This window comes from Onychomys torridus, chromosome 6, assembly GCF_903995425.1.
Source record: "Onychomys torridus chromosome 6, mOncTor1.1, whole genome shotgun sequence".
Classification (NCBI taxonomy): Eukaryota; Metazoa; Chordata; class Mammalia; order Rodentia; family Cricetidae; genus Onychomys; species Onychomys torridus.
In genome coordinates, this window is record NC_050448.1 from 120108126 (window position 1) to 120120292 (window position 12167).

A 12167-nucleotide genomic window follows, 5' to 3' on the forward strand; every position below is an offset into this window, starting at 1 on the left:
CTCGGCGGCGGGTCTCGCGGGAACAGCGACCCCTGCAGGGCGGCCGAGGACTCACCACCGGGCGGAGTCGCTGTAGAGGGTCTCGCGGGAACAGCGACCCCTGCAGGGCGGCTGAAGCCCCTTGTCGGGTGGAGCTCCTGGATGACGCTCTCAGAACAGCGACCCCTGGAGGTCACTAGGGACTAATCCAGGGTCAGAGCATCCGCAGAAGTCCTGACCAGAACCCGAGCCTTCTGGGCTGCGGTGCACCCCACCCTGGTTCTCCCGGGGAGCCCCAGTGAGTATCTCTGACAGAAAAGCATGGACAAAAGTTCTTTTAAGAGGAAATACAGAACCGACACTGCAGAGTCATTGGCCAGCATTTCCTGAATGTGGTCTGGTGTTAAGGGCTATACTGATGGCTTGGGTGGACACCCACCCAGCCACTCTTTGCTGAACGAGATTGTCTTTATTGTCCCCTACCCTATTAAAGCTTCACTCAGTCGGGCACTGAGGAAGTGCTGAACAGATCAATCTCTGTGATGGCTTGTGATTGTCTGAGGAATGTTTAGAATCATCTAGGAAAGAGCTCTGGAAGGGTCTGTGAGGGCACTTGAGAAAGACAATAGAGGAAGAAAGATCCTACCGGTTATGCATTCATCCACACTGGAGAACCTACTGTCTGGCAGGGCCTCAGCCTTCCAATTCCTGGTGCTGGGATAAAGACGTGAGCCCCCACACTCAGCTAATTTAGTTTCTGTTTTCTGAGACAGGGCCTCTTATAACCCAGGCTGGATTCAGGTACCCGAGGATAGCTTCGAACCCCTCCTCCTCCTGCCTCTGTCTCTTTTTTCATTCTTGTGCCTTTCTCCTTCCCTTATGCCGGGGACCAAACCACTGTATCTGCTAGGTTCTGTTTTGCGATTCTTTTCATTTAACTTTCAGCTTGATGTCTCAAGATGCCTCAGAGTCTCCAGGTGTCACATACAATCTCAGCTCAAAAAGCAGACGAAAGCACACACCGGCCTAGTGTTCCTTCTCTCTCTGAAATCAAGCATTTCCATATCCCCCGGCTAGTAAACTTTGATTTCACATCACTAGCTAGAACGGGGCCATTTAGTTCCTCACAATGACAATTCAGTCTAATAAATGTAATGTGCCCTGTTAAAAAAACTAAGAGCATTTGTAAGAGAATAGTAGCTCTTATTTTTAACAGTACGAATTGTCACCTTGGACAAAATAGAGCTTGTGTTAGCGAAGGAGAGCATTAGTTATAGGACCGGCAACATTAACATTTGCTCTGCTGGTGCTGTGCAAGAACTCAAGCAGCCTTGTGCGCCCCGGAACTTCTCTTTAGGTTCTAGGCCAGTTACATAATTGAAAGAAGCAGGAGAAAATTCTGAGGATGTAACCCAGTGGGTCAAATTTTCCAAGAGTACATGTAAGGCCATGGGTTCCATTCCCAACTGAAAGAAAACAAAACTTACAGGAAAAAAAAGAAGGTGGGGGAGAAAAGGGGGTTCTGTTAAAAAGTCCTAGAACAAACTGTAATTTCTTCTGTTGTCTATCTTTTGACTCGTGATAGTATTTCTAAAATTTGCTATTTAATGCTATTTTAAACAAAAACTAAAAAGTTAAATTATTTGTGTGAATTTTGCTATATATTATTAATGAACAACAGCAGACAAGTGTATCTGTAAGTTATGGTGTGGAATAACATTAAAAAAACACATATATGAGTGTTTTGCCTGTATGTATGTGAGCCACATGTGTGCCTGGTGCATTCAGAAGCCAGAAGAGATATCTCCTGGAGTTACATACACTGGAGGACTGAGAACTGAATTGTAGTGGGTAGCCATTCCAGCTTCGATCTGGAAGTTCCAACCCCCACTGAGGCTTTGGTAATGGTCACCCCCACAAGGCGGGGCCAAGAGAGGACCCAGAAGACCCCAGATCTGCAACTGCTTGCTTGGTGCCTGGACCCTGGACGCTGGAGGTAGACGGAGCCGGACTGCACCATACCTTTGCCAGACCCTGTAATCTACCCCTTCACTTGTAAGTTACTCCACAAAATAAACCTCCCTTTTAACTACGTGGAGTGGCCTTAATAATTTCACCAATACTGAATTCTGATCCTGAGCCAACTCTCCAGCTTTCTTTAACTAGAAAAGAAAAGAACTGTCTGTGTAGCTGGGGTTCCTTCTGGGAAGACAGCCCGGGAACACTGAAGAGTAGAAGGGTAGATGCCTTTGACTCTACAACTTTCTACACTGCTTGAATTTTCAGTTTCTGTCTGTGCATAGATATTCACTTAGATGTGCGTGTGTGTGCGTGTGAGTGTGTGTGTGTGTGTGTGTACATGCCTACACTCCCATAACATATCTTGCTTTTATTATTTATTTTTGGATTTAAAAATGAATGCTTTAGTGATTTAATGAATATAATGTACGGCCATTAAAGTATTCAGACAGTACAGAGATGAACAATGATAAAAGCAACTAGTAACTCAGATACTCGAAATTAGCCAGCAGGACACGTGGTTCTTGTCTTTCTCTGTAAATATAGATGAAGCATGGGTGATGCAGGCCCGAGCGTGAGAATGAGAGCAATGGAGGAATGGAATGGGGGGATGAGGTGGGGAGGAGAAGACACACAGTTATTTTGTATGAGGTTTTTCTTTTTTCTTTCTTTCCTATTTTTTTTTTTAGACAGGGTCTCTAGCCTAGGCTGGCCTTGAACTTGGAATCTTCCTGCTTAGGCTCCTGAGTGCTGGGATTCAGGTGTGTGTTTCTCTACACTTATTGCGGACTCCTTTCTTCTCTTTTCCAAACTACTTGTTTTAATCACAGACATGTCCACTTAGATACTATATTGAAGATAAGATTAATGGGAACTCATGTATTTGTTCCTTTCCTCTGTCCTCTCTCTACCAACTTGTATTGCTTTTTAAGATTGTTTTCATTATTGATAGAGAGTAAGACTGAGTCAACAATGTCCAATGTTATTGAAAGATATAAACAAGCATTCTTTTTTATTTAATAGTTAACTTTTTGTGTGTGCACATGTGTATGTGTAGGTACATGTGCCCATGTGCATGCATGACAAAGTGGAAGATTCCATGAGTCCCAGGGGTCCTCCTGTCTCAGCACCCAGTGCTGAGTTACAGGTGCAGGTGACCAGGCCTAGCTTTGGCATGCATTCTAGGGATAAGGACTCAGGACTTGTGCAGCAAGTGTTCTTACTGTCTTCTAGCATAAGCAGCCATTCTGTTTATTTCCAGGGAAGGGAGTATGCAAACACCCTTCTATCCTGCCGTCATCCATCAGAGGTCAGCCCTTTCTGTGAGTGGCCTGAGTCTCCCTCACCTACCACAGAATTTGCATATTTATCCATCTTTCCAGTTTTCCCTTTTTCACGGGATCCTTACCAGCATTTAAACAACCCCATCTCCCTCCCTTGTCATACTCACAAATACTGCCTTTATTTACCATCAGGACCCTGGCCCACTTCTTATCTCCTTCCTTCCCATAGTGGTCCAAACTTTTGAAAGAATGATTAGAAATTACTGCCTCAATGTCTATTAATTTTCAGATCACTTTAATGCGGCTCTTTCTACATTATTTTTTAGAACTATTTTTTTAGCAGTGATTTTTCTACACTTTTCATCTTAGCCATCATAAGAACAGTGTGTATTGCGAATTTATCCATGTGCCAAATACAGCTTTGACTTTTTAAATTTGTGTATATTTCCTCTAGAATCCTCTGTTGCTTTGCCTGCATGATGTAACCCTCCTTGGATGGTCTTTGTACCTCTCATGTCCGTCCCCCTCCCCCCGTGTCCCTCCCCCCATCCTTAGTTTTCTGGACTTTCCTGGAAATTTCTTAAGGTCTCACTTGCTGTTTCTTTCCTCCTTTCTGTAACACTGTTGCCTCCAGACACTGAAGTGTCTGCTGATACACAGATGTCATAAAATGTTCTTTCATCTTGTCCTTTAAATCTCTAAAAGGTATGAACTTTCCTGTCAACTATTATTATAATACATCAATATGTGTCAAGAAAAGTTAACATTTCCTCAACATTAGCAAATAGCCCATCAAAAGGCAACTTTCTAATTATCTCCTATGTGGGAACCCATTTTCAGGTTCTTGGTGGCTTTACACAGCAGGTCTACATAGAGAGGATGATTGGACCACAGGCCTGAGTGCAGGTCTGCACTTGGCTGTGCTGGGGGGAGGTCTTTTGCTTCACTCCTTGGTGTTTCTATAAATACCCTAGGGCAGAGACAGTTGGGCTGTTGAAATAGGTTCCAGCCCCTCTTGGGGCTATCCTGTATTTTCTATCTGTTTATCTAAATTCTTCTATCTAATATTTCCTGCTGTTCTCACTCAAGAAAACTCTGGGGAACTGTGTGGTTGGTGGGTAAACGCCCCACACTCATAGTGATAAAATCCTTCCAAATTTAAAAAACTGATGTTTTCATCAAGTTAATCCTTTGCTTTCAACCCATTAATGTCTTCTCATTGGTCTTAGGATAAAGAACAAAATCTGTTGCCTGCCTGAAGGCCATGCACATTTTATTTATAATGGCTTAGCCAGTCACCCAAATCAATGGAATTGGATATAGAAACTTTCTTTGTTTGGTTCAGTTTTTTGAGAGAGGGTTTCTCTATGTATTCCTGGCTGTCCTGGAATTCACTCTGTAGGCCTCGCTGGCCTCTAACTCAGAGGCATGAGCCACTACTGCAAAGGTGGAATATAGAAATCTTAAGTGATATTTCATATTGATTTTTTTTTTTTGAGACAGCGTTTCTCTGTGTAGCTTTGCGCCTTTCCTGGAACTCGCTTTGGAGACCAGGCTGGCCTCGAACTCACAGAGATCCCCCTGGCTCTGCCTCCTGAGTGCTGGGATTAAAGGCGTGCACCACCACCGCCCGGCCTTTTTCTTGAGTTGACATACAATCTACTGTAGTGATACATTTTGTACCCTAATAAAATTTGCCTGAAGATCAGAGAACAGAACAAGCCACTAGATTAAACATAGATGCCAGTCAGTGGTGGCACACATTTAATCCCAGTATTTAGGAGTCATGGCCTTTAATCCCAGCATTTGAGATCTCATGCCTTTTTGTGTGAGGACTCAGGAAGCCCTTTTGGCTGAGGATTTAGAGGCTTTCAGTCAGAGGACTTGTGGTGGTATTGTGTTCCCCAAAATATTGTGGATGCTAATAAATTTATCTGGGGACAGAGAACAGGATGGCCCAATATTAAACATAGAGGATAGGCAGTGGTAGCACACGCCTTTAATCCTAGCATTCCAGAGGCAGAGATCTACCTGGATCTCTGTGTGTTCAAGGACACAGCCAAACATGGTGACTCACACCTTTAATCCCAGAAAGTGAGCCTTTAATCCCAGGGAGTGATGGCAGAAAGCAGAAAGGTATATAAGGTGTGAAGACCAGAAACTAGAAGCTTTTGGCTGGTTAAGCTTTTAGGCTTTTGAGCAACAGTTCAGCTGAGATTCATTCTGGATGAGGACTCAGAGGCTTCCATTCTGAGGAAACAGAATCAGCTGAGGAATTGGCAAGGTGAGGTGGCTGTGGCATGTTCTGCTTCTCTGATTTTCCAGCATTCACCCCAATAACTGGCCTCAGGTTTGATTTTATTAATAAGACCATTTAAGATTCATATTACAAGGATTCATGGAGTTGGCCAGATGAGAAGTTTCTCTAGTGGCTTGTTCCTTTGTCTCTCTGATCTTTCAGCATTTACCCCAAAATCTGGCTCCAGGTTTTTATTATAAGACAATTTAGGAATTTGTGTTACAATCTATAATATTAAAAATCTGCTAGGTCCAGGTGTGGTAGTGCACACCTTTAATCCCAGCTCTTGGGAGGCAAAGGTAGGTGGACCTTTGTGAGTTTAAGGCCATCCAGGGTGACATACTTAGTGAGACCCTTTTTCAAATAATAATGATAGCAACAGCAGCAGCAACAACCAACCAACCAAGCTAACTGAAAAACATTAGTGATTACGTGATTAGTCTGTTACTTAGAATGCTATGTGGTGATATTTTATTTGTGCTGAAATGTGATATTTTATTTTTATGTTAATAAATAAAGTTTTCCTGGAGATCAGAGGAAATAGCAAACCATTAACACAAAAGTCAGGTAGTAGTAGCACACGCCCTTAATCCTATTATGTGGTAGGTTGGGTCTCCGTGTTCAAGGACACACTAGGGAACATCCAAGCATGGTGACACATGGCTTTAGTCCCAGTACCAACCATAGAGACCTGGAGGTCTGTACAGACAGACAGTGAGAAGGAAGCGAGGTGGCTGGGCTAAGAGCCAATGAGAGGGCAGAACGGCAAGGTAATAAAGGCATGTGTAGACAGGAAGTGGCTCATTTTGGGGAGTGGCAGAGCTGGAGAGGTAAGGTTGGTTGGTGGCTATCACTAGTTCACTGATCTCTAAGGCTTTCACCCCTATATTTGGCTCTGTGTTTTTCATTTACTAGGACTGCTTAGAAATTTGTCTACGTTTGGCGCCCAACATAGTCCAGGTAGCCAGCTGTCTCTGTCATTCTATATTTTGGAAGTTGCTTATAATGCTCTTCCTGTTTACTTAGATAATATTGTATCCTTCTGAGGTCTATGATGTAGTTGAAGACTAGATAGTTAAAATTATAATTTTCCTTGGTTATGATAAAAGATAAATTAGATATGAAACTTTAGATTCACAAATATAAGATAGATAGAATATTTTCTTTAGTTTTGCCAAATACAAATAGACTAGATATTGTAACTGTAATTCTTGCTTGATAACTGTTCTATTATATATAATTTTACTATGTTAAAGTTAAAACCTTCCTTTTTGTTTAATAGAAAAGGGGAAATTTTGTGGGATAATGCTTTTGTACACTGGTTTAATAAGATGCTGACTGGCCAGTAGCCAGGCAGGAAGTGTAGGCGGGCCAAGCAGATGAGGAGAATTCTAGGAAGAGGAAGGCTGACCCAGGAGATGCCAGCCCACTCTCCAGGGAGCAGCATGTGATGGCACACAGGTAAAGCCATGGAAAACATGGCAACATATAGATTAACAGAAATATGCTGAGTTTAAATGTAAGAGCTAGTCAGTGGAAAGCCTGAGCCAATGGCTGAGTAGTTTTAATTAATATAACTTCTGTGTGTTTACTTGGGTCTGAGTGGCTGCAGGTCAGGACTGGCAGGTGAGAGAGATTTGTCCTGACTGCCAGCTGGCCAGGACACAGGAAAACTTCAGCTATAATGCTTTGTTTTTAAAATAGCAAAGTGTGTATTTTATATATTTTCAATGGCTATAATCATCCCACTAGATGTCAGAGTAGCCTAAAAAGCAATTTCTCAATAAAAGTATTGAATAAAACTTCAGTTAAGCTATTGTATGTTTCTATGTTAGTTTAATGAGGAGAGAGAATGCTTTTGTTGATACCTTTGAAACTGAAGTTGTAGATGTTCTGAGGTTGTATATTGAATATGAAAGTTAGAATTTTCTTGTGTTATAGAAATTTTTGGTTTTTCATTAAGCCTCAAACTCTAGCAACTGTAAAATATCTATGGCATTAAAGCTATTAGTATTTTATTGAGTACCAAATACAAGTCTGATACTTTCCTAATATTTTAGTGTTGTATCAGATTTATCCTCAAATTATAGCAGTAATTAAAAGCATCTCAAAGGCTGACAAGATGGTTTCAGGGGTAAAGGCATTTGCTGCCAGACCTAATGACCTGACTTTGATCCCTAAGACTCACATGGGTGAGAGAAAAGAAAAAAATTTATGTAAGATGTCTTTTGACGTTTATATTCACTTACAAGCAACCATGCGCGCGCGCGCGCGCGCACACACACACACACACACACACACACACACACACACACACATACACACACACACACACACGGTAAATCTAAACAAAACATTCCTGAGTGAGATATCTATTTTGAAAACTAGACTTTAAAGAAATTAAATAACTATCCTTAAAAATTCTAGCCTATTAACTATTCATGATTGTTTTTAAGAATAAATAGGTATTCTAAACACTAGAGATGTTTTAATCATGAGAGCTGTTAACACCCACAAGCAGATAATGATGCTGATATGTGGAATGAGTGTAAGGTTTTTATTAGACACACCTGGTTATCAACAACACCATTTGTAGCATTAGTCTGATCTTGAACAGGCCGTTTCATATCTCTGACCTTTAGTTATCTGTTTTGTTTTTTGTTTTTTGTTTTTTGTTTTTTTTTTAATACAATCTTAGTCCTTCAATTTCACCAATGAAGACTTGGGAGCCAGATGCTGGGGTGAAAGCCTGCTATCTCAGAGAGGCAGAGAAAGCACCTAGCTGACCTTCTTCCTCTCCAATGTCCCCCAAAGGAGAAACCTTTCTCATTGTCTTAAACAAAACTCCTCCAACTCAATGTCCCTCCCTTCTACTTCCTGTGCATCTCTCTCTCTCTGTCCTCCTGACCCCTAGTACTCTGTTGTTTTACTCTGTCCACTGGTTGCTTGCTTGTCTCTTGACCTGTGGTTGACTTTATTTAATCCTGTTTACAATGAACAGAAAGCTCTTGGATTAAAGGTGTGTGCTAGGGCTGAGCCATACTACAACTAGGAACAGTTTTTTTTTCCAGTAAATAATGTAATCTCAGGGTTCACAGAGTGATCAAATATCCTGCAACAGTTCTCTCATCAATAAAATGGAAATACAGCCTAATGTCTCCCCCACAGTGATGAGATGAAGGCTAAAGAAGAAAATATATGCCATCTACTGCAGTGGCCAGTCATAGTTAATCAATCTTTGTATTATTTTTGTGAATCTGAGAGCAAAGCAAAATTAATATAGGTTAAAACCCCTCCTATTTGAGTCATGGTAGATGACCCAATATTGGTGCTCATGTATATGTCTGAATGTATCAATAGACATTTTGCATATAAAGACTAGTATTGGATTTAAAAAGTGAGCAACTATGCTTCCATTGAAAAGTGAAGAATTACAATAACTTACTTTGCACTCTACCAACATTTTAAGTACTTCTGTTGCTTGGAAATGAAAGTGGACGAAGTGGAGAATTGAATTTCATCCTCTTCATGCCATGTTTACCACTACTTATCACTTATTACTATGTTCTAGTACTTCTTTAATTTTTTAGATTTGTTTATTTTCATTTGATGTGTGTGCATGTTTTTCCTGAATGTCTGTGTGTACTACATGTGTGCCTAGTGTGTGTGTGCATTACATGTGTGCCTGATGTGTGTGTGCATTACTGTTTTGTGATATTTTGATTGCATTCTGACACTCCCAAAATGGCGATAAAATTTGTTTTGAATCAGAGGGTGCAGCTAGCTATCAGCTGACCAAAATTAACCACAGAGGTTTTGGAGGACTGAGGACAGATAGACAGGAAGTAGAAGGGTGGGGCTTAGAGAGAGTCCTGGTTTTGTGGATGGAGGAACCAAAGAGATGGGAGGTCACTGGTTGCTTCTTCACTGCTTCTGTGATCATTTGGGTTCTTACTCTGATATCTGACTCCTGAGCTTTTATTAGTAAAGAATAATTAGATAATGCATGACATTACATGTGTGCCTGGTGTGTGTGTGTGTGTGTGTGTGTGTGTGTGTGTGTGTGTGCATTTTTTGCACGTGTGCCTGATGTGTGTATGTGCATTACATATGTGCTTGATGTGTGCAGAGACCAGAGAGGCTGTAGGATTCCTTGGATCTAGAGTTATAAGTGGTTGCAAGCTGCCATGTAGGTGCTAGAGACTGAACCTGGGTCCTCTGCAAGAGCAGCCAGTGCTCTTAACCACAGAGCTCTCTCCCAGCCCTAATACTTCTTGTTGAACTCCAATAACTACCAAACTATCACTCCATTTTTTTTTCTCCTTTGTACAGGTTTTTTTCCTTTTTGAAGATGAGTGCCTGAAGGTACAGCTCCAATAGCTTGCTTGGCACCTACAGGTCACCAGCACAGTGAACACATTGTGACTTTGACTTATCACACCAGAGACTCTTGCCAAATTTTCCCAGATAGTATGGCTCTGTATATATGCAGAGGTAGATTAAGATAGTGGGAACAACATCCAGTGTCTCTAACTCAAGTTTATAATTTGAGGTTTTTGTTTTTGCAAATTCATTTAATGGGTCTAGAGTGAAAAGGTATTTCATGCTTAAAGAAACTAAAAATTGAGAAAATATAAAAATGGTATAATAAGCACTGTTACCCTCCTGATAGTAATTTTTCTTATTATAGCTTAATGTAGCTAGAGTTAAAACATTACCGTTTAAGGAAAGCAAATACAATCATATTACAAAAAAACCAATACCATCATGGGTTGGAGAGATGGCTCAGCAGTTAAGAGCATTTGCTGCTCTTACAGAGGATCAGAGTTTGGATCCCAGCTCCCATATCAGGTGATTTACAACATCCTGCAACTCCAGCTCCAAGGGATTAGACACCCTCTTCTGGTCTTTGTTGACATCTGCACTCTGGTGCACATAACCCACTCCCCCTACACATAATTTTAAAAATAGCTTAAATTACCTTCCTGTCTCCATCCAAAATATCTACATGAGGAGTTTGGTGTGCTTCTTGCCCCCTTATATCTACAAACAAATGTAGAACCATTTGTATTTTAATCTGTGTACATTATACATTGTACTTTATAACACCTTATCTATTCTTCTGTGGCTTTTATTACTCAGTATTATACATTTGAAATATGTTTCATGTATTTCCTTCAGTTTTGTATACACTGGCAAGTTTTTTTGTCAACTTGATACAAACTAGAGTTCCCAAGGAAGAGGGGACCTCAGTTGAAGAATTGCATCTGTCAGATGAGCCTGTGAGCCTGTCTGTGAGAGCATTTTCTTGGTTAATGATAGCTGTGGGAGGGCTCAATCCACAGTGGATGGTGTCACTCATGGGCAGGTGAGTCTAGGCTGTATATCTGAGCATGTCAGGATGAGCAAGCCAGTAAATAGCTTTTCTCCATGGTTCCTGCCCTGGATTCTTTAAGTGACAGATTGTGACTGGGACATGTAAGCCAAATAAGCCCATTCCTTCCCACAAGTAGGTTAGTCAGTGTTTCATTTTCACAATAGAAAGTAACTAGGTCAGTGTAAAAGTTGATCGTGCGAATACTTCACACCTTATGTGTTGAATTCCTGAATGATTAAAGTTCTGTTTTTGGTTTTAATTCTTAATTTTAAAATTTCATGTTTACTGATATTTTGACTACATGAATATCTGTCCACCAAGTGCCCACCAAGGGGGTGTTGTATTCCCTAGACATGGAGTTACAGATGGCTATGAACCTCCATGAGGGTGATGAAAATTGAACCTTCATCCTCTGGTAGAGCAGCCAATGCTCTTAACTGCAGAACCACCTCTCCAACCTTTTGGTTTTAATTCTTAAAAGCCAATCTAGGGCAGGGGATTTAGCTCAGTGGTAGAGCGGTTGCCTAGCAAGCACAAGGCCCTGGGTTTGATCCTCAGCTTAAAAAAAAAAGTCAATCTACAGTTTGTTGATATTTTGAGATGATGTTTTGCTATGTAGTCCACACTGGTCATGATCTTGTGATCCTCCTTCCTCAACCTCTTGAGTACTGGGATTACAAGCATCCACCATCATATCCAGATCTAGTGAGTATCTTTCTTCACAGATTCTGGAGCGCGTGCACACATACACACACACACACACACACACACACACACACACACACACACACACACGCACACACACACCCCTTTAAATAGTGTGCGTATCTTTATACCAAATAAAACCAAACTTCCTCCATCAGGAAGGTCCTATTCCTTCTCTTTTCATCAAAACTTGACAAATATTTTTTCAGTGATTAATGTGGTCATGCAAAGATGTTATGTTTATAGTAAATCATCTATGGACTAATGGCATGAAACCAACTAGGTAATACTGTTTTTCATATGTTCTTTTGAATTTGGTTTGTGGATGTTTCATGATTGCATGTTGCTTGTTCCTTTTAGATATTTAAAAAGTTTTTGAAATCTTGTTGTAACACAAAAAAGGTCTTATAATAAAAAACAAAACAAAACAAAACAAAACCAGAGCCAGATATTGGAGTGAAAGCTGTAAGGTCAGAGAAGCAGAACAGCCAGCCACTAGCTTAGC